This window comes from Antechinus flavipes, chromosome 6 (genome assembly GCF_016432865.1).
Source record: "Antechinus flavipes isolate AdamAnt ecotype Samford, QLD, Australia chromosome 6, AdamAnt_v2, whole genome shotgun sequence".
NCBI classification, from domain to species: domain Eukaryota; kingdom Metazoa; phylum Chordata; class Mammalia; order Dasyuromorphia; family Dasyuridae; genus Antechinus; species Antechinus flavipes.
This window is the reverse complement of record NC_067403.1, coordinates 29,366,066-29,385,897: the sequence shown is the minus strand read 5'-3', so window position 1 is coordinate 29,385,897 and position 19,832 is coordinate 29,366,066. Positions and strand designations below refer to the sequence as shown.

Sequence of the window (19,832 nt, the reverse complement as noted above, 5' to 3'; positions counted from 1 at the left end):
CTGCCAGAAAAGTTTCTGCGGCCAGGGAGGGCACACCCTGCTCCTAAGGCACTTCTTGTGTTCAATAACTGCTAATCCTCCACTAATCCTCTGCACCTGTGCCTATGCTGCGGCCCAGATAATGATGCGACCTGAACTAGAATCATTTTGCAATAACATTGCTGATGCATTCTGACCAAACCTCATTATAAAATTGTGAAATCACACATATTATCTATCACTCAGCCATTCAGCCCTTTGAATACTGTCACACTTCCATCACCTACCATAACATAGTTTTTTTTCCTAATGTCTTTTTATTAGATGAATTAATCATATTGAGTGAGGTGTGACTATTTAGCCTGAATATGACCCCCTCCTGCCCGTTCAGGGCTTCTTCTTTCCCCATCCTTCATGTAATCTGGAATGACTCCAGACATTGTGAATTAATTATGGTCTGTGATTCCTACAGAGGACCAGGAAAGGGTGATCAGGTATCTACCAGTGGTGTATTTCTTGTATGTTGTATATTATGTAAATCTTCTTTCTGTTCAGTTTGAAGGCATCTTGAGAGAGAAAATAAGAAAATACAGTTGTTTTAACAAGGTTTTACTGTTCATGTAAAACATTATTAATTACAGTTAATAAATTAAATATTAACAATAATCCCGTGTATATGTATACACACACAATTAAATCTAAATCGTCTCAATTACTAGCTATGTCATTGTTTAGAAGTAGGTGGTATTTATATTGTACAGTAACTTAAGCATAAGATTATATAGAAAGAATTCTTTAACATGGCTGGAATTAGGACTTGGCTTATGGCATTTATTAAGCATATTCTGCATGTATAACATTGTGCCAGATACTAAGAGATATTATAAATATCAATAAATCATAAATTTAGACAGGGATTCTTAATCTACAATCCATGAATCTGGTTAAATTTTTAAAAATATCTCTATATTAACATAATTCAATTCCTTTGTAATCCTATATATTTTATGCATCTAAAAACATTATTTTGAAAAATGTCCAAATGTTTCACCAATCTCTTTATTTGGCTGTAGAAGAAACAGAGATCCTGACTGGTAGACTATTGGGCCTTAGATTTATTTTCCAATTGTATCCAGTTCTCTGTGACCCCATTTGGGACTTCCTTGGGAAAGATACTGTATTGGTTTGTCATTTCCTTCTCTGGCTCATTTTACAAGTGAGGAAACTGAGGCAAAGGGTTAAGTTACTTGTTTGGGACATATAGCTAGTAAGTAGCTGAGTCCAGATTTGAACTTGTAAATATGAGTCCTTGTTCTATATCTACTATAGAATGATTTAGGTGCCCTGGACCTTAGCTTATAGAGGTAGTAAGTTTCCTGAAAGAATATCTTAAACATAGGTTCTCCAACTCAAAATCGGGTCGTATTTCCCATTGCACACATTTGCTTCAGTATGGTAGTAAAAATAACCATTGTATTTGATCAGTGTTTTATTGCTGCCCGTGAGTATGTTCTATCTGTCATCATGGAGCTTAACAAGTTAGACCACACATACACCAAGAAGTATGACATAAATTATATATTTTGCATAACATATGTACGAACAAGTATCGGATGGGAAAGGTCATTTTAGATAAAGGTGACGAGGGAAAGTATCATGAAAGAAGTGACATTTGAGCTACATTTTGAAAGGTAAGTGGGGTTTCAACCACAAGTATCTGCTAGCCATTGGTTCCTCTCTAGTTCTTGGTTCCTTTCTAGGGTTTCCAAATAAGCTGTTTGGAAGCCCATAGAGTAAGCAGCCCTCAACATACAGTATTTTCTACAAAATAGCTCGATTATTTATTAAATACCACTCATCACATCATAGCTATATTGTACAAACACAAGAGAAGGTACATTCTTAACCTAGAAACCTCAATTCTAACCAGTAAGATGGGATATAATAGGTAAATAACAACATATTAGGTGTTGTGTATAGAACATGGGTAGCCATTGTGTTTATTCTTAAAAGACCAAAATGAGATCAAACAGACTGTGAAGATGTGAAAACATTCACTAAAGATGGGCAGCCCATGCTGTTTGTTTGGATTTTTTTTTTCTCCTGTTGGAAAACAATTGATTGGATGGGCTTCTTAAAAATGGAGTAAGAAAACGGATGCTTTGCACCTCAGTAGTTGCCTGACAACTCTTTTTTGAATGAATGAATGCTTGTTGAAGATGGAGAGATTATCCTGATAAAATGGACTAAAGGCCATTGATGGCTTCTTCCCAGTTCTCATCTTGTATATGGAAATGATTCTGGGATTTCAAAGATTAACGGTAGGAGCACAAACTCATAAGTCTTACCAAGATGGAAGAAAATGGGACGGATTATACATTAAATATTTTATTGTCTTCTTTCAAAACTGCAAGCCAGATGCTACCTTCTATCCTGAGCCTTTTCCGATCCTTCTTTTCCTCCTCCAATCCCAAGTCACTTCATCTTGAAATTCCATGTTACTGTTTATATGCTTTGTATTGACCTTTTTGTATTCATGTTAGAAATGTCAATGTGTGTGTGTATATAATACACAAACACGTGCACACACAAATATACATAAAACATTAATATAATGTTAGCTTTCAAAAAATCCAATGAAATCCAGTGATTCTCTCCACCTCCAGGATCAAATATAAAATTCTCTGGCATTCAAAGACTTTATAACCTGACCTACTCCTACCCCACCACCCCTCCTACCCTTCCAGTCTTACACGTTACTCATCCCCATGTAATCTGTGATTTAGGAACACTGTCCTCCTTGTTGTTCTTTGAACAAAACATTCTACATACTCTGAACATTTTCTTTGGCTGTCCTCCCTTCCCTCTGTCCTCCTCTTCTGTTTTCCTTTTAAGCCCCGGCTAAAATCCAGCCTTCTACAGGAAGCCTTCCCTGAAGCCCCTTGATGCTGATGGCCTTCCCTTGGTTGATTATCTCCATTTTATCCTGTATGCATCATCTTTGTACGTAATTGTCTGCCTGTTGTCTTTCACATTTTGTGTGACCAAGAACTCTCCAAGCAGGGATTGCCTTTTGCCCTTCTTTGCATCCCTGTAACTTAGCATGGTGCCCGTGCAATCATTACAGTATTACAGCACAGCATGAGCTAAATAGGCTTTTGTGGACTTGGCTCCATGGGGAAAATTTAGCTTCAAGTTCCAAACAACTGATTTGTAAGCAAGCTTTCAATGCGCACTCTGTTTAAAAGTTGGGAAATGACTTCGATTGGGTTTGCTTATTCTGCAGAATGAAGTATAAGGAAATAGGAGAGGAGATATATATGCAAAACAATGAAAGAAACCCTCTTGAATATTAGAACAAAAATATTGAACAGTACTGATGATAGTAGAGAGAAATTAAAGTTAAATGAATCTGTTGAGTGGAGCGGCATTAAGAGGGAGATGATCAATGGAGAAGGAATTTAGTCCCTTCAGTTCTCTAAGACTCAGTCTGCTTTTCTCTAAAATAAGAGTGAGAACATCTTCCTCACAGTATTCATTGTGAGAATGAAAAAGATTTGTGAACCCTGTGAAAATTATAAAGTGTTCTAAAGAGTAGGGGAAGCCAGATACTTTAGGGAGAAGTAGAAAAGAGATGATTTCAAAAGGAAACCAGTGAGAGTAAAGGCAAGACAGAGAGAGATGACTGACTGAAAGGAGGAGAAAGGGAAGATTGCAAACTTTTTCAACCTGGATGAGACAGAGACAGAGATGTCAAAAGTCATTTACCGTGACCACTCCCAATAGGTAAGAAATTATCTTAGAGAAGTTGAATTGATTTGAATCAGAAACGAAACTTGGACTTCTCTAATTGTACTTTTACCTTTGTCCTATTTGTTAAGATAAAGTAAAGTAAGGAAACTGAAAATAAAAGTCATACCATAGGAGAATAAAAGATAAATTCTACAGTAGATAAAGATATACAACTAGCTGGTGTAATGGGTGGAGGGCCAGAGCTGCATTCACGTTGAACCATTTGCCTCATCTGTAGAATCAAGTCGAGAAGGAAATGACAACTCCAGTATGTTTGCCATGAAATCCCCAAATGGGGGGTCCCAAAGAGTCTAACTGAATGATTAAAAAAAAAAAAAAAAACACAAAGTAGTAAAGATTCAGCATTTTCTTATGAGCACAGGTTGGATACTAGAGAAATATTTCTCATTTTCCAAATTTGCCTGATTTGTTTATACTTAAGGAGAAGGGAGTGAGGCAAGTTTCTATCCTATTTCTTTTCAAGAGGACCTGAACCATCTTGCTACCTTTGAATGAATAGACAGATTGGATAAACTTTCTTATTCTTCTCCCTTTGAAATATACCATACTAACCCTCCCCCTCCTAGTATTACTCGGCAATACTTAGCCATTTCCAGATGTCATTTTTCTAAATTCATGCAGATGTTCCTTGGAGCATCCTTGCAGAATATCTCATGAATAACCACGGTAGCACCTTGAGATAACCTGACATTGTGGAGCCTCGAATGCTCCAGCGCCAGCCATTTTCCATTTTCCTCCATTTGTAATTGTTAACTTGAATGGAATGTGACACTTCTGGTTTGGAGCAGTTGGCTTTGAGCTGTGGCTAACTTGACAGATACTGAAAAGAGCAAAAACTTACTGTTCCTTACTGAGGAGAATTAGTTTATCAGGAGGTGGATTATTGACTTTAAAGTTTGTTTGTTTGTTGTTTTGTTTTGTAGTTTGTTTTGTCCCCCCATTTTCTTTTCCGTGATTTAGGTCTGATTCTTCCTCATAAATGTCCACATCAGAAGCACAACATACATTTGCAGCTGTTTGGCTGCTTGTGTGTAACGATTTATTTGTAAACACCGTGCTTTATTAACTCTTCCCTTTCACAATTTTTTTTTTTTTTTCAGTTAGGCTTGCCCAGGCTTGCTTAGGGATTACAACAATGAGAACTTTATAATCATTTTTTTCCATTAAAAATCAAGCATTTCTACTGTCTTTGACTTTTTTCTTTTCTTTTATAAGGGGGGAAGTATGGAAATAGGACCCTGTTCTTTCATTTACATTACTGTACATCACATGGGTATCTTTGTGACCATTATATTGTGTTCTCTCAATGGTGTTTGCTCTGAGGGTGGGACACAAGGTTGTTTAGTGCCTGGTAAAACATTTACCAAAAGCAGTGAGCCATGGTTTTGAAGGGCATTCCGTTGCCAGAGTGTAGGAGGAGAGTACAAGACAGCAAAAGCAGAACAGCAGGTATTTGGCAGGTACTGGTTTTTATTTAATATTTATCACACTTACAATTTGAGATTTGGTGCGACTTTCAGTTCGGGGGCTGTGGAAGGGATGAGGGTGGAGGGGGAATGGTATTTTTCTGCGTGCTGTATTTTTCCAAAGACTTTTTCGTAATGGTCAGCTTTAGCGGATTGTTTTCAGTTTTGCTGGAGAAAAGCAACACGTAGACTTTTGGAGACTTGTGGTTGAGTTTCTACAATAGTTTGAGATAAGTCTTTTACTTTGAGGAAGAATTTAGAACAGTTTAATGCAAGATCTTCTAGGAGGTTCTATTAAGAGGGCAATTTTGCATTTGGGCTGTGATTACAGATTTTTTTTATTAAAAAGTTTCACTGAATAGTAAATCTGAAAATTCCTTTTTAGTGTCTTTTTTGGTGACTTCTTTTCATTCTGTTAAATCAAAATGCTGAAATGCTTAGGCTAAAAGACTTCATTCAATCTGCATTATCTGTGTTTAAGGTTACAGAGGGTGAGAATGACTTTAAAGATACTAGACTTAAATTTTATGATTGCAGAAACCAGTACAGACACTCCAAGCTAGTAGGAATTTTGACATGCATAACAATCTGGCAATTATAAAGAGATGATATGAAATATTAATTTTAAACTTAGACATATGGTAAGCTTAGTCCAGTGTACCATAATTAAGTGCACACATTTGACTTTTTTGCTAAAAGTAGAATATCTATATTTCTAGTCATGTCATTCATAAAATGTGTTCAGCCCTTGAGGAAAGGGCTTGAAATACAGAGTTCAGCTCCTTATTAGATAGGGTCAAAGTTCAGGAAGTGCTTTTCAATATGATGTGCAGGATTTGATTACTCACTGAGCCTTATGGGATGTCCAAAGCACAGGCACACGGATATTACTAAAAGTTGAGCAACTGGATGACCATTTATGTATGTGCTTTGGATACAATTTGGCCAGATGACCTTGGCAATGGCCGGATAGTAAAAGGTCTCTCTCTTATCTCAAGGGAAGATTAAAATGGCTTTTCCCAATGCTTCAAATCCTATAGCCTTAACATTGCTTTTTTAAAAAATCTTTTTTAAAAATTGTGGGACTAGAAGAATGGGAATGGGGGAATGGATTGTGGGCCTTTCCTTAGAACAAACTCTGTAACTAATGTGTACATGGGCAAATAGTGTTAATCTAATGACCTCCTTCCTCCTGCCAAAGGACATTCATTTCACCAGTTTTTTTCCCCCCTTTTTTTAACTATTGCATCAGAAAATATGGATCATATAATGGCAAGATTGTGAGTCTCCAAGAGTCATTTGATGCCCAGACCATTAAAACTCGATGTAAATTGGTAAATCTGTTTAGTGTCAGTTCATTAAGTTATTAACAAAATGGACCTCTTTGGCGGTGTGATGAAACCTAGCCTAAACCCTTTCTCACAATGTTTTTAAATGAATAAATTAAAATACATAGGATTACAAGAGAAGCCAAGTCTATTGAAATAAAGCAATCAAGTTTTTTTGTTTTGTTTTAAGAGGTTTCTGGTCCCCAGATTATATAGAATTTCATATATGTCATCTTTATTACTTAATGAGTGGTAAGGTAAGCCTTCAAGCTTCTGAGACACCTTTCCTCTATAAACATGAAAGGAATAATCATACTCAGTAATTTTCCCCCCCAAAAAAATTATATGATTGACTTAGTTTAGGTGAATTAATAGAACTTAAAATCTTAAATGTTATTGGATCAGAAAGAGTTTGATTGGCAAACAGTTGAAAATGAAGTTATAAGAATGAACAATTATGGCTTTGTCTCTTACGTTGTATTTTAAATCTTGCTATTATTTTATGTAAAAGTCTGTGGTCAAGCCTTGGATTGTGTGATCACAGGTCACACACTGACGTGGCCATTGGGGACAGCAGACGTTATATAGGGAAGCGCTGAAAGCTGAAAGAAACCGATGGAAGTCATGTGTAGGCAAGATACCAAATTCTAGGGAGGTACACAGTTGAATCCTTTAACTCCAGATCCAGCAATCTTCCCATGGATTTTCTGTCTAGAGGCACACTGCCTGTCCCATAATAAATAGGCACTTAACATTGCGATACCTCACTTATGTAGGAAGCCACCAGTCCTGAATTATCCAGAGCATAGTCAAAAATTCAGAAAGACTCTTTGAGAAGCCACCTGTTTGTCCATGTCCATTCATTCAACAAAAATTCATTAGGTTCTGGCATTGGGGGAAGCACAAGTAACAAAAAGAAAACGATTACCAAGTAGCCTTTGCTTGGTAGGAGACTATAATAATAAAGCAAATATCCCATAGCTTCTGCCCTTTCTCAGAGCCATGGACTTTTAGGTTATATAGAATTGTAGCAAGTTTGACTTTTGATTTACTAGTGTACAACAGATTAGAAAAGGCATTTAATGGGAGCTAGCAATAGTAACTGACAGGAGGAGAGAGGCAGAAAAATATCAGAAGTTGACTAAGAACTTAAAAAGCACAGAAGACAAGGGCCATTTAGTATAGGGATATTTTACAACTCTGATTAAAGCCAAATAATATCATATTATAGTTGTAATTCATTAGAGTACAATAAATGGCTTTCATAATGACCCCCTGAGTCATCATAATATGATTAAATTATGTTCTCTATATTCTCTTTAAGAATGCTTGAAATTGTACCAATGTTTCTGTACAAAATGATTACAAATGAATAAAATTGTGTGTGTGAATTTCCAAAAAAGTCCCAATAAGACATAAATGTTATAATATTCTTTTTTTCTCTTTTCCTCGTTTAAAAAAAATCTAAATTATTTCTTTAAAAAAAGATTTTAAAACTGGTCAAATTAAGGAAATACTTTGAGATATATACATTGATGCATTGATGAAATTTTAGTGAAATTTTTCTGAGTATGATTTCTCCATAAAAATAAGGTACTCTCCAAAAGAAGGTGATTGGTTTTTATTATCTAAGACATTTAAAACTTGGTGAACTGAACACTAAAGAAATTATTGTAGTGAGCCATTTCCTGATTTAGAAAAGTATTGCATGAGCTATTTTTTATTTTGATTTTCAAGTTTTTTTTTCCTGTAACGGAGAGTTCTGTCTTTCAATAGCTTTTTACTGACTCTGTGTCTTTACATCATTTCTCTCCTTTTCATCAGCAGTTTTCATTTTCTTAAGAAATTTCTATTTTTAAACACAAATTTTCCCTCAAAATTTAATCTTTAATTCTGAGTGATTTGCAGATCCCTTTTTCTCTTGAGGTACATTGGTTCATTCTGAATTAGTCCCTGTTATCATTCTCTTAAGATCAGGTTTTGTTGTCTCCACAAGGAAATACCCAATTATCACAAAGTTGAGTGAATTTCAAGAAGAAATTGCTTAAGAAAATATACTGGAAGCCAAGGAGTCATGAGTTTTAGAATGGGGATTAATGACACACTTAAGTTTCCAGAAACTTTTGTGTGAATAAAAATGATAATGTCATCAATATCTTGGATTCAGCATTTCTTTTGGAACCTATTTAAACTCAAATCTTTTAGATTCTTCTAAATTTCCTCTTGATTTCTGTGTTCTTCAGTGAGAGAAATGTCACACCTAATGGAGTCACTTAACAACAAAGAACAATAGATATTCCCTTACCCACTACTCCCCAAACATGTCAAGACACTGTCTCTCAGGGAAATAATAGAGTGGTATGCTATATTCAATTACTTTTAAAGTGTTGTTTTTAAAAACTATTAAAATAATGGATAGAATGAGGGAATTTTTAAAAAATGTGCTTTGTATTAAAAGTTTAAGCCACTTTCATCTTTTCTCATTTGACTTTGGCTGCAGGTGAGCTAATTACAATGAACAATTTTTTTTCCCTCCAAGAGAACATGTATTCATAATAGTCAGGAGAGAATTAGACAAAAATAATAATAAATAATAATCTTCAAAGACCAGATTTTCCCCCATAATTGGAATCAGGCTCTTTTTTGCTTTAGGCTCAAGGAAGCAAGTAGTCAGTCCTCAAAGGTGTTTATAAGTTATTTTAAATTTTAGCAGGCACACTAAAAATGACCTTGGTTTTGTGCGGTGTAATCACCAGAAGTGACTTTCATGATCTGGAGCACATGTTATATGTCTCAAATACTTGCTGTCTGAAATTAGGGGAAACTATCCTAAAAGAATCAGTTGACAGAAGTCACATCTATTGTTGTGTTTCAATGTACTTTTGGTGATTTCCTCCCTAGATCTAAAAAAGTATTCCAAGGAAGGAAAGCATAAGGGAGGGAGACACTCAGGCTGTCTTACTCCCTTGATTCACAGATTCTTGAGACTAAGTCCCAAAAGCACAAAATTAGTGGCATTTGTTTTCCCCTGTAGTAATATGGTACAGGTACAAAGATGGGGTATAGAGAAATGCATCCCATTGGATTCTCCATGAGTCTGCCTGTTTAGAATTCTGCATTTAGAATCAAAGGACTTGGGTTTTTAGTCTTGCCTCTGTGTAGCCTCAAGCAAATCATGTAACTCTAGGACCTCGATTTCCTCATTTGTAAAGTAAGATTGTTGGACTATGTGACTTCCAGAAATTCATGAACTGTGTGACTTTTTGTCACAGAGTTCTGTGAACTTTATCATTATTACTTACAGTGATTGTCACAGGGGCAGCTTGGGAGGAAAGGCAGCCGGCTGCCGCCTTCTTGGTCTCCGGTCCCAGACTAACCCACTGGTGGACGTAACTGCCTTCCCTTTCTCCACCCACTCCAAAAGTTCTACTTCTGTCTGTAGCAGCGCATGTACTCTTGTGGTTGAGCTGGATGGAACACGCAAAGGCAGAGCACCGAGACTCAGTCCACTTATTGGGCTAATAATTGAATAATCCCCCCTATTTCTTGGTAGTCCCTTTCCAGCCACGCTCCTACTTAATCCTCGCTGCTACACTGTGGGGTAGAACATGCAAAAATGGGGAAAATGTAGCATTAGCCATGAGTTTGCTGAGACGACTGTAGAAGTCATATAGTCCATCCCCCACATTTTATAAATGAGGAAACTGAACTTCAGAGAAGGTGAAGTAATTTTGCCCACAGTCACGAGCTAGTTAGTGTTGGATCTGGGACGCCAACCGGCCTCCTGCCGCCTCCTCTGCTTCTCCTCCATTATTCCACAATGCTACCCCCCTGAAAGCAGGGCAAGTTTACTTCATGGAAGAGCTGCCGTCACTGCAGAAATCCCCAGGATAACAAACCTGAAGTGTACAACCAGAGCGAATCTTTCTCAGGTAAGAGAAAACAGAATTATTTTAGTCTTGAAGAGAATCACTTTTTATCACTCTCTTTATCTGTTTCTCTTTCTCCCTTCCTTCTTTCACCCACCCCTGTTCCTTTCCCTCCCTTTCCCCTCTTTTCCTCCCGTTTCTCCCCTCCTTTCTTCCCTATTTTCCTCTCTATCTGTATCTCTTTTTCTCTCTCTGTCTCTGTCTGTCTCCCCTCCCTTTTCTCTGCCTTCTCTTTTTCTCTTTTTCTCTCTCCCTCCCTCCCTTCTGACTAGGATTCCCTGGAAGGAAGTTTGCACACGTAACAGGAACTAGGCAGTCACTGAACTCTTGCTTAATAACAGATTCAATAGATTCAACAGTACCCTGTACGCCTTATTTTTTTTTTTTTTTAAGGATTGTGAAACCTCAGAATTTAACCTAGCCATTGTTTAAGCAAGCCTGATCTCCTTGTCAGTCACAAATGCAACCTTTGGCTCCATTTTAAAATATGAAACAAAGACTTTTGTTCTGCAAGGCTGGTAGAAGTTTCTTAACTGGAGCCCCGCTCTCAGTAGCACCTGTTTTTCACTCTTGAATCACAATCATAAGGTATTTTAGATTATCCATACTTAAGTTTGTCTTTTATTTAGTTTCTGAAAATAAGTTACAGGAGGATCTAGCACTTTTAACAGTCCTTTTTAAGCACTGAAATATTTGTTGAGTTGAATGTTTTGCTATTCCATGCCTGAGAACTTGACTGAATAGTAAAAATGAAATAAACGAAGCTTCATCCTGTTTGGGAAAATCTTCATTTGTAAAGTTTGAAGTTATACAGGAAACGGACAGATTAGTACAAATTGTGCAGTGTGTGCTATCTGTAGGGGCATATGGAAAGGCACGGTCAAGAATCATACAGGAAAAGAAGGCACTTTAAGAGATTTTGAGCTTTTTTGATTTAAGGAGTAATGACCTTCATCTGTAAAATGGGGATAATTAATAGCACCTACAGTATCAGGTTGTTGTGTAGATCTTATAAAAAAAATTTTTGAGTACTCTGATTTATTTTATTTTTTATTAATTTTATTAATTAAGGCCAATATATTAATAAAAGGGTGGCCATTTGGCTGTCTTTTTCAGACCAAAGATCTTCGCAGATCTTAAAGAGCTATATCAGTGCTAGATGTTATCAATCACTGTATTATTGCATGTACATTACAATTTTCAAAATGATTAAACTGTTCTTGTGTGCTGGGGTTCAAATTAGTACGAAGGGAGGGTAGTGTCTTGGAAAGAACGCTGAGCTGGGAGATGGGGACTTTTCAAATCCCATTAATTCAGCTGCATGATCTTTGCAAGTTAACTATTAAATGTCCTTTCTCGTCTGTGATGGGAATATCAGCTGTTCTCTGTCTCCTAAGAAAGAACTCTTGTGAAAACCAGATGGGAAGAAAGGTTGTGAAAAATAAGAAATGTGTTAAAAAAAAAAAAATACATATCGATATTCCGTGCTTGCTCAGGATGCACCTGTTTTTGGACTGATACAGAGAAAATTGCTTAGTGTGACCTCTGCACAAGGAAGACATGCAAATTCATCTCTGTGTTGTCTGGTTTATCTTCCCATCTGTTTATATTCACCAATTTCTGTTGTGTTATTGATTGGCTAAATGAGTTTCTTTGCTAGGACCCTATAGGGTTGCCCAGCAGAGCTCACCAGCCATATGCTATCCTACAGCCAGATTATGCACTAGACCTGGAATGGGGAGACTTGAGCTTAGTGCAAATCCAGCCTCAGACATTCATTAGCTGTATGACCTTAGGCAAGTCAGTCAGTCTTTTCTGCCTTAGTTTCTTCATCTGTAAAATGAGGAGCATCTATTTCATAGAATTGTTGTAAGGAGAAATACAATACCTGTAAAACCTTTTGCCATCCTTAAAGCATTATATAAATAATAGCTATTATTCTTACTAATGGGAATTTTCCAAATGCTTCCTTTCTAAGTTAAAGGTCAGGCTATATTAAAGACTAAAGCTGTGTGGGACATACACCAATTAAACTCCTATTAATTGTGTAGGATCTGACTTTATCCCCAATGACAATTTTTAAATAGGAAGAAAGCAATCATACCGGATACGTGAAATCTAAAATTGCCATTGACCCTGAGGTATAAAACAAAAATAATATTAGAACTAAAGATCAAAAAATTAAAACTTTTCCTACTATGTGAAGGCAGATCTCAGAGTTTCAGGCCACATTATATATATCTTGCCATCTTGTCTTTCACCATAAAAATAAGGTTACCTTATTAATATAACCTGTTGACATCCCTTAAATTCTCATACAGAAAGAGGCTTGCAGCTGCCTCAAAATTCTATCTGGTGAGCCCAGCAATGAAAAAAATATATAGGGGTTCATTGTGAGGGATATAGTATAGACAAGTGACAAATGAGACCCGGGCTTTAGTCTCTCAAAGCATTTTTGTTTAACTGCTTCAACTTTTTGATCTCCCAAGCATCTGCAGAATTCCCAGGGTTCCTCATGGTCTGCAGTACTCATACACAGAAAGGAACGTCCTTTTCCATCTTTCTTTCAAATCATAAATAGCCCTTATTTTGAAATTAAAACAAGTTAATTCATAGCTCCTCCCTTTAGCTAATTGTCATTTATGTTTATATAGCACTTTAAGATTTATTCGTTAGTTTTCCTCATGAGGTAGGAAGTAAAAGTATTATTAGCCTCATTTTATAGATTAAAAATTGAATTTCCCCCAAGGGTAAGTGACATAATAGTCTCGGAGCCAGATTCAAATGAAGGTCTTTTGATTACTAATATCTGTTCTTTTCCCATTGTTCCATGCTATCTTGTCCATAGGCAGTCTGCAGTGAGCTACTGGCGCCAACTAGAATTTGGGTCGGCCCTGGTTCCTTAAGCTTTCTGACTGGCTTCTCACAATTTCAGTGATTATGCCATTTAGGCCCAGAATCTCTTGATTACCTCTTTTCTTTGATTTGGGGTTTGTTGCTTCTTAAGTGATTAACCAAGAAACAGGGGAATATACAGATAAACATTAATCATCTGGTTGGATTTTTTTGTTTTTAATAACAGAGGGCCAAAGTTTGGCCCTAAGTCTCTGCAGGGTTAACAAATTAAACCACATTTTCAGATTCTGTGTGGTTGAACATTCATTGGTTCATATAGTCTCGAACCTTTTCCCACCCAGGACAGGTGAGAATGGCCCCATTTTTAGCTCGAGACAATATTTTGGGGCAGAATTCAGAGAATTGCTTAAAGTCCACTTCTGCCATCATGCTTGGTTTCTGTTACCCATGGGCCCAATCCCTGGACCAAGGTTCTCTCCCATCTTTCCAGAGCATATTGGAGCTGCTTTAAGGAGTTTCTTTAACTGCTTGATTATGTGATTCTTGTTTATGTAAAGAAGGTAAGGGAGTAGCAGTGGGTCAGAAGGGCTACATGGTAATTATTTACATCTAGTAAACTGTATTCCTCAGTTTTAAAGTGATGAATAATCCTGGTTATCACGCAGAACAGCAGTGTTCAATTCCCCAACAGGGAGCCATACCAAGAAAACCCCACGTGGGGTCAGAAAGCGTTGGATGCATCGAAATGGCTGAACAACAAACTGGCAATTCATGAACACAAAAAATTCAAATGAGGTTAAGTAGATCCTCCAATATTCAGAGTGTTTTCTTAGAGAATTTCCTTTCCCTGGTTGGGTCATTGGGTCTCAGATTTACAGCTGAAAGGGAGTTTTATACTCCTTCATTTTATTTTTATTCCTCATTTTATACTAAAGGAGCCATGACCTTGAGAGGTCTAGTGAGGTGTTCAGTGTCATATTGGGTAGTTAATGACAGAGCTAGGGTTTAAATCTTCTCTGGACCTCTTCTCATTGTTCCATGCATTTCTACAGGGATGATTGAAAGACTGGGAAAAGGGCACTTAAACCCCTCATCCCAAATCCACCCATCTTGCAGTCTTGCAATTCAACTTCTCATTCTCCCCATGTATACAAACAATTTGTCTTTGTGATTATTACTCAGTTATTTCAGTCGTGTCTGACTCTTCTTAAACCTATTTGGAAGTTTTTTACAAAGATACAGGATTAGTTGCCATTTCCTTGTCCAAGATTATTTTAGAGATGAGGAAACTGAGGCGGGGATAAGTGACTTGCTCGTTTGTCTGAGGGTAGGTTTGAACTCAGGAAAATGAATCTTCAGCATTCTAGACTAGCACTCTATTCACTGTGCCATCTAGCTGCCCATAGCTAGCTTCTATGGGGTATTTGAAAAGTTTAAAAACACTTTACAAATAGTTACCTTATTTGAACTTCACGAATAACCTTAATTTACTGAATCAGATGTTGTGACTTTCCCGGGATGTCTGAGACCAGTTTTAAAGCCCCATTTTTCTTGACTCCGGGTTCTTAACTACTGTGCAGTCTAGTTGCTTCTGCTTCAAATTATCTTGTATGTATTTTAAAGTGGGATCTGTTGTTTTCATGCTTGTCTTATGGTGCTTAAGAGATGTACATTATTGTTGATCAATATAAGTTTTTCATATGGCCAAGGTATATTTATCAAAAAGGATCTTTTTATGTGACTATTTGATCAGACTGGTTTCTTAGCATCAAATAGTCCAATAAAATTGGTTGCCTTTTTCTTGCCCCACCACTGCTTTAGAATTCTGGAGACACCATTCAGTATCATTGTCTTAATACTTTGGGGAAGGCGTCTTGGGATTTCGCCTTTATTTGATGGCACTTATCAAAAGGGAGAAACATGGCACCATGACGTGAATGACTTAGACATAAGAGACAATGAATAAATATTTCTTGACTAATTTCCAGTTCCTTAATTTACCAGTGATTCTCGGCACTCATATGATGACCTGAATTATTTCTGATTAGCTTCAGAAACTCAGAAAATTATCCAAAAACTGCTAAAGAAGGCAATTAAATTTTCCTTAACTCTCTTAAAAAATATACCCGTTTTTGAAGAAAGGAGGTACATTATGAAATCAGACAAAACTGATGGTCTGAAAGGGTTGGCCATCTCTAGCTGACCATAGGTAATCATTCACTTAACTACTAACTAACACATTGTACCAACACTTGACAATTCCATTTTTCGTTACACTTTAAAAGACTTTAATTTTTATTATTTTTTTAGCTTTAAATTTTTTTGGAGCATTACTTTCCTATTTCCCCCAAACTAGGATGCCTTCATTTTTCTTTAATTCTCAATTGTGGGAAGAAAATTAGTAGAAGTTAAACACAATTAAGTAAAGTTAATGTATAACTATCAGTACTTTAAAGTACATATACCCTGTTAGCAAAATGCCCATTGCTTTTTAATAAAGAGCATTTCACTGGGAAGTGAAGCCTGAGCAATAAAGTGTCCCTTTAAAGATTTAACATGATACCTGCTCTTCTGATGATATCAAAGTATAACTTTAGTGAAAACAATTACTAACAGATTGGGCTTTATGTTGATTCATTCATCTGTTCTTAAACCAGTGGGTCTCTCATCATGGTGATTGATGCCTTTATTAGTCAGTCAAAAAATACTCTGCTAAGCTCTGGAGTTAAACAAAGGCAAAATACTAGGAATAAAATAAATTTTTATCTTGAACCAAAAAAAAAAGGGTAAAATTATTTCCATTGATTAGCTTTTAAGGATTTGATAATGAAAAGTATTATTAGATTGAGAAAAGTTATTGTAAATATTAATATATAGAGCCCTCATCTGTTATTTTGCCTTTATTGTGTATTTTAGAATGAAGAAAACTATTTTCTCCCTTTCCTAACCCAAGAAAGATTAATTTAATTCAAGCACTTACTTAACATTTACTACATGTAGAAACACTGTGGTAAGCACTAAAGGAGATAGTTTTGATAATAACAAAGTCCTGTCCTCTTGGAGCTTAATGTGTATTAGAGATTTAAAAAACAACAACAACACAGAGGTAATTATAATATAAAGTTGTTATGGTAGGTTACAACCCAGCTTCTTAAACTGCTATTCATGACCCTGTATGGCATCTTATAACTGAAAGTGGAGGTTGTGAGATTATGATTTATTATCAATAAATCTTTAATTTGTATGCATATTTTATTTTATTTTTTTGCTGAGGCAATTGGGGGTAAGTGACTTGCCCAGGGTCACACATCTAGGAAGTGTTAAGCAAATAAATCAGATTTGAACTCAGGTCCTCCTGACTTCAGGACTGGTTCTCTATCCACTGCACCACTTAGCTGCCTCGGTATGCATATTTTATATAATTGCAATCGTGTAAAAAAAATTCTCAGGCAAAAAGGGGTCAAGAATGGAAAATTTGAAGATGCATAACAGAACTAAGTTCTGGGGGACGTCTAGAAAGGAAAGATGGGGACATTTTGACTTGACTCTAAAGATGATGGTTAGGAATCCAACAAGTAAAAAGAGGGAGGGAAGACATTCCGGTCAAAAGAAATATCCCGGGCAACAACTTGTGAGGGAGCTGCTTTATTTAATTCCATTTTTACAGCTGAGGAAACTGAGGCAGTTACATGGTTGTCCAGGGTCCCATATCTCGTTAGTATCACTGGAATGCCAAGTCCAGTGCTGTCCATCTAGCTGCATTATAAGACACAGATTGGAGGATGAGAAGGAGGAGGAGGGGAGGGGAGAATATATGGAGCAGAGCAAGATGAAACAAAGGGAGGATGGTATCAGAGAGTAGAGGGGCTTGAATTACAGGCAAGAGAATTTGACCCTGTGCTAATGCACAGGGAGCCCCCGAAAAGTTTTGAGTAGAGGTCACCTGCAAACTTTAGATCTGTATGATCCTGTGATTTAATTTACTCGGTTTATTTCCTCAGACCTGGTAGTTGGAACAGGCCACCAAGGGAGTAGGAGTTTGGACAATGGTGTGGAGGGAGCGATAGTATTGGATTGTGGGCCCCCTCTGTCTGAGAAGAACTTGGAAGCTCTGGAAAAACATGATGCTTCGGTGAAGATACACTGGGAGACATTCCAGGAGACCAAAATGGGGTGCAGAGAACTGGGGGTGCTTCAGACAAAATTTTCCCTTTTTTTGTTTTTTTAAACAATTTGCCTGTGGCCCTTGGATACACAAACACACTGCAGAAGTACACTACCTAATCTTTGCCCATCAGTATTATTTTTGCAATATCATTGTTCATGCATTTATATAAACAACCCCACCTTAAGCCTCAGGAAATTCATTCTGAGAAACTCTTGCACTCTCTTTTTGGTGAAGAGCAACCAAAGCACCTCCCAGAAAAGAGTTGCAGGTTAGGTCCTGAAGCTCCAGCAAGGAGACTCTATCCAGGGCTGCCTCTTTTCTGAAATTTCTGGCTCGGCTTAGGGCTGGATCTGGAAGAGCTAATGGTCAGGTGGCTGCTATGTTATAGTCACTTTCTTGTTCTTTTTGCAATTACAGCAAGACTATTGTGTGGGGATTGGGGAGGTGGGATCAGACTAACCTGAAAATGATGAGGATGCATAAACTTGCTGCAATCTGCAAGCATCCCACTCTTCCCATGCTCCTTTGCATGAAAACTAAGTGTTTAGAACTGGTGGGAACCTTAATGAACATCCACTGAAATCCCTCATTTTATGTGTGATAGAAGTCAAGGGAGTTTGCATTTTGTAAACCTTAAAGCACTATATAAATGGTAATTATTATTGCCTTGTTATTAGCTAGCTATGATCTTATGTTGAATTGGAAATCTCAAAGTGGTCAATTGATGCAAGTGAGTAGTACATAGTCATCCTGGGATTGGAAATCTAGATCTTCTCACACCAGGTTCAGGACGTTTTCCTTCATGTTATGCTAATGTATTGTCTGGATTTTGACTCCTCGGGAATATATTTTTTAGCTGTAAGGTTGTTTGGTAGAGAAATAACACCCTGTATTATTGTTCCCCCTAACTGTTCTTGTGTTTGAAGATAAAAGGAAAATCCAACAAGCATTTACTCATGTGGGGGAAGACAATATGTTAAGTATTGGATGTAAAGATTGGAAATGACAAACTTTCTTCCCTGAAAAACTTAGATTGCACGGGGAGGTGCCATTTTGACTTTTCCTGGATTCAGCATCCAGGCATTCAATGAGTCAGTCAACAGAGATCTTTGGAATGTCAGTCGTGTACCGTATATTCTTTCGGCTGCAGAGACGAATGAGCCGTCCTCCCTAAAGAAGCCGACGTGCTGATCGGAAAGAGAGAGTGTTGGAGATCTGATGGGAAAGAAATCACTAGCAGCTGTATTGGAAATTCACTACCTGTATTTCCAGAACCACTGCACAAACAATCGGAACATATGCATCAGTTGATCACTTTGAGATTTCCAATTCAACATAAGATCATAGTTTGTTTTCCAGGGATCGTGAGGGAAATCCGCCCAAATGTCTCCAATAATGAAGGGGGAAAGAGTGATCATTATTTCACATGTAAGTGGACACACGTGCACATATATGTATATACATATATGCAACACAGTTTTTTAATTTTTTTTTTTGTTCTAAATGAAGGATTTACCAGTTTTAACACAGTTGTTTGGTTGCCTCTTGACGTGCACTATACCTTGTTACCATATACCTTGTGTATAATACTTATATAGATACACACACACATAAATGTATGTACATACAAATTTGAAAAGCCCTAATAGCAGTTATTTACATGGTTGGGACTGAGGAACCCTCGGTTCAAAACCAGGGCTCAGTGATTTGTAATGACCACCAGGACTGGCCATATCAATACAAGCAAGCAAGGCGGAGTTGTATAAAGTCATCAGCCTCACTGTGCCTTAGCGTCCTTGGACTATAAGGTAGTGGTAAAGTCAAGGTCACTGTCCCTCAAGATGATCCTGGTGTGCCCCAGAGTCTTTGGAGACCAGTGGTAAAGTCAAGGTCACCATCACTGGAGATGGCTCCCAGCGGTAAAGTCAAGGTCAGGATCATTGGAGATGGCCCCCGATGCTCCAGAGTCCTTGGAAGCCAGTGGTTTTAAAAAAAAAAAAAAGTGATGGTCAGGATCATTGGAGATGGCCCCCAATGCTCCAGAGTCCTTGGTGGAGACCAGTGATAAAGTCAAAGTCAAGTTCATTGGAGATGGCCCCCAGAGTCTTTGGAGAAAAGTGGTAAAGTCAAGGTCAGGATCATTGGAGATGGCCCCCAGTGCCCCAGAGTCCTTGGAGAAAAGTGGTAATGTCAAGGTCAGGATCATTGGAGATGGCCCCCTGTCTACTGGGAACCTTTTTAAGCCCAGGTCTTTCCCAGGTCTTCTGTTTGTCTGAGGCAATACTTACTCAGT

At 37.4% G+C, this 19,832-nt stretch overlaps 1 protein-coding gene across 7 annotated transcripts in view; it reads left to right on the top strand.

Annotated features, from left to right (window-relative positions):
- RBM47 (RNA binding motif protein 47) overlaps nucleotides 1–19,832 on the top strand; it is a 139,986-nt gene that overhangs the window by 69,142 nt on the left and 51,012 nt on the right. Inside the window, exon 1 of one of the 7 annotated variants that reach the window (XM_051965952.1) lies at nucleotides 5,170–5,252. The exons of 5 other annotated variants lie outside the window; for them this stretch is intronic. The gene's annotated coding sequence lies outside the window, so the exon portion shown is untranslated. Of the gene's footprint in view, nucleotides 1–5,169; nucleotides 5,253–9,897; nucleotides 10,519–19,832 lie in introns of those variants that run through there. One more of the 7 variants, XM_051965951.1, reaches the window with a different exon arrangement.